Here is a 3,911-nt window from a genome sequence, read left to right as displayed (position 1 = left end):
GTTTTAGGGGGAACTGTTTTTGAGGGGATGTTTTCTTGGCCTGGGTTTATTCTTAGGTTTTGAGTCTATTAGGTCTCTTCTTTAAAGAGGGGCCTGTCTTCTCGGGCCTCGATCATTCTATGGGCCTGGGTCATTGTTGTTGCAATTCTCCTGCCTGTCATCCTCTTCCCTAGCCTAAACAAAATTCAAAAGCAATAAACCCAGACGTGAATATAGACATCTCTACGCTACACCACGAAGCTTCGAAGGATGAAACCTGCAATAAAACGACGGTCGGGAAGCCCAAGAGCCAAAAGATAACAAGATAGGCGGAAAAAGAGTCTCTTTAAAAAGCGTGCGATTATAGTATGGGGTGCAATGCAGAAATATTTCTCGGCATTAAAATAAAGAGAATGGCCAGATCTTTATTTTGAATTCAGAAAAATCACGAGAATGGCTGCCACCTACGAGCAAATGGTACCTTCTAGACCTTACAAAGACTGACACAATTCAGGATAGATATTATTCAATCCCCTATTCAATTCACTCTACAAGACTTCAATGTCCTATAGATGATCAGAAAGTCTTATACCCCAAGTCGGTGAGTCATAGGCAATATCTTGCAGGATATCTGATCCCTAAAATCTGCCTTGCTACAAACGTTAAAATTCTGTCTTACGAGGATACTTTCAAAATAGTTCTCGTGTGTTGCCCTGCGCCTCTATGAATATGTCATGGCCTCAGGTGAGCGCGAAGAGAAGCAATCTGATTGAACGTGTGGATGCCATCTACACGAACCACAGATTGAAGCATTGAATACAGCTGGTGCCAGTGTGATTGAACTTACATGCGTTGTCTCCCCGTTCGTACAACATGACTCACGTCTCAAAGATCATCGAGCAGGCGAAGACTTATGTTGGTGGCGTGCGGCCTCATGCGCGATCCTGACAGCGATGCTATTGGGCGGATAGTGTCATACATGGGCTACGGCCCCTGTCGTGGGACTCGCCATCGCTACTTTTGGGCAGTGATGTGGGATGCTCAAGCTGTGGCATGGCGAGGCAGATTCCAGGCGAAAAATCAGTAGCACGGGATCTCCACAACTTCTGTCTCCTTCAGCCCCTCGTCGAACGAATCGCTGGACAGTTAGTGACAGCTTAATGCTGACTTCACCCGGCCAGGCTTGACGTGGCGCAGTGCCCTTCGAATTTAGACCAGGTTCAGGACCACAAGGCATCAGCTTCACTCCGTAAGCTTCATGCAAAGACGGCAGTCATAAGCAGTCGAAAGAACGGGTGTGACTATACGTCTGGCTCCAACAGGTATAAGTAGGATGGTAACTCTTCAGTGCAGAATCAAAGACATCAACCTTCAAACACTCTCCTTTGCTCTTCTACGTCAAATTTTCAATAAAAAGCTAGCAAAACGGATGGACATAATGGATGTGCAAAATGACTATCCCGGTTTGCGCTGCTGGTACGCCGCTTAAAGACTATGTTGTCCCTATTGTGGTATCTCGCACGAATACGTCTTCTCTCTTACGCGGCGTTCTGAGACCGCGAACTTATAAAACGACCTAAAGCGATTTGCTGCTCTTTATAATCTAAAGCTGGAGCTGACGTACTTGATCAGCTTTCTTCTTTATCTACTTCTAACATTTCAAGCAACTTTCAAACTCAGAGGGCTTGCCGCCGTCCGCATTAGGAACGCGATATGGATTCTTGAGACGGAATAGAAAATTGATATCAAAGATTGGTCACAAAACGAAGATTTCACCTACGAAGACAAGATTACAGACGAGGTCATCTGGAATACCTATTTCCTCCAGTTCATCAACTTAATCTTGCAGACTTTGCAAACCCGATCAGCATACGTCTTTTTTGATGAGAAGGGGATATAAGCGGGCAGCATGACGGCCCCGGTATTTGGCGTCGATGTCTATTTAGGTCCTTCTCGCTTAATAGTATCTCAAAAACTCTCGAATTGCAATTCCGAATCAACAAACAGAAAAAGGGACTCATTCTAGATATCAACGATGTTAAAAAGTTCGACAGCTTCGGGATTTACTTTCAACACCTCATACACCCTAACTGCGTCTTATTCAATCTGTTTTCTTGCGATGAATTCACCCAACCCCGCCATGATTCAGATCAGTTTAAGAAAAGGATCATATCTAAAATGTTTGAGCATATAGTGTCAGCAACACGAGACCGAACTGCTGATCATGTAAAGGTATTTCTTTGACAAACTCTTGATTACACTTTCCCCTACTGACCGTATGATATAGGGCCAGACAATAGCAGAATCTCCGCAAGAGACGACAGGAACCGAACCTGTCAACATATCGCCTGGAACCATCTTTGACACTTCTGAGTGATATCTGTGCGAAACAGAGAACTTCATATTATATTAGTCAGGAAATGCAGAGACAAGCGAGTTAGTAATCAGATTTTGTCTTTGTATGTGGGATTAGTCTGAATTTGGGCATCTCTTATTATATAGCGTTAGAAGTTACAGGTGTACAGTTTCGTGTATTTATTTCTGTTAATCTTTCTCTATCGAATTCCATTTCAGTTGTCACTTTTCAGCAAATGGTAAGTCGAGTATTAAAAAAAGCGGCTGAAAAAGTATCGTCTAGAAGACACATATCCCAGGGTAAATCCAAATCGCTAGAGCACATGACTGTATATACCCCAGGGAGATATACCCCAGGGACAATCCGAATCGCACGTGAACGTATATACCCCAGGGAGATATACCCCGGGGACAATCCGAATCGCACGTGACTGTATATACCCCAGGGGAATATACCCCAGGGAAAATCCGAATCGGCTTGAGTACACACGTGACCGTATATATCCCAGGGACATTCCGGATCGACTAGAGTGCACGTGTGATCGTATCTCCTCGAGGAATTCAAAGCATTTCTAGAGAATGCAAAAGTAGCATAGATCCCTTCCCCCTGAGGCATTCTCCCCAATCACGTGCTGATTCGTGCTGATTCATCCCTTCCCCCGGGGGAGCCTCCCTGGGGATTAATATAATCTCACGTGATAAGACATCCCCGAGGGAGTGTTTCCCTTCCAAGGGGAAGCAGGGTTCCTCAAGCATTGTGAGAATCACGAATAGAAGCCCCTCGTGAAGAGCAGAACTGACTATATAGCTACTAAATTTTTTTGCTAGGAATCTTGAAATCAATCGCTACGGACTGAGGTCTCATTGCAATTTACGCCTCTTGCGACGCTGTTCCGTGGCTTCTCCATACCCATCATCGTCGTCGCCATCGCCATCGACCACGATCGGCGCAGACTGAGACCCCAAGGGAGGAACCCACATGCATCCGCAGTCGGGAAGGTCGCGCGGCAAGTGTAGCCATCCCGCTTCGTCGGTTTCCTGGAGGAAACGTCTCACCTCGTGTAAAGCACAGCGATAGTACCCTAAAGAGTGACCTTTCAAGCCCTTGGAGCGAAAGCCGCGATGTGCACCTAGGACTTCGTGGTTGAGAAGAGGATAAGCATCAAGTGTTCTCTGTTTCGATCAGTCGTGAACTCGCGCTCAAGATGGGGCACTCACCCAGAAGCTGGACTGCAGGAGACTCCGTGCCGGGACGGGTGATATGAAGATTGCTCTCTGAAGCTGGTCATGTACCTTGCGAAGGAACAGCCAGTCCTTGGGGTCAATACAAATCTGACCCTCGAAAAGGATATTGCGGAGTTGCTGCGAGCGGGCGAGTGCAATCACTGCATGAGGATTGAGTTGTTCAATGTGCCACCAGCGGGCGAGTGCAATCACTGCATGAGGATTAAGTTGTTCAATGTGCCACCCAGATGATAATTAGATTGCGAGCGTTTCGAAGACTGGAAGTGAATCGATGGACAACTTCTTGCAGAACTTTATTAAAGGTGACTGCTAGGCAGTGATATGTGCACACA

Source organism: Endocarpon pusillum, assembly GCF_000464535.1.
Source record: "Endocarpon pusillum Z07020 unplaced genomic scaffold scaffold5878, whole genome shotgun sequence".
NCBI classification, from domain to species: domain Eukaryota; kingdom Fungi; phylum Ascomycota; class Eurotiomycetes; order Verrucariales; family Verrucariaceae; genus Endocarpon; species Endocarpon pusillum.
This window is presented reverse-complemented; position numbering follows the sequence as displayed.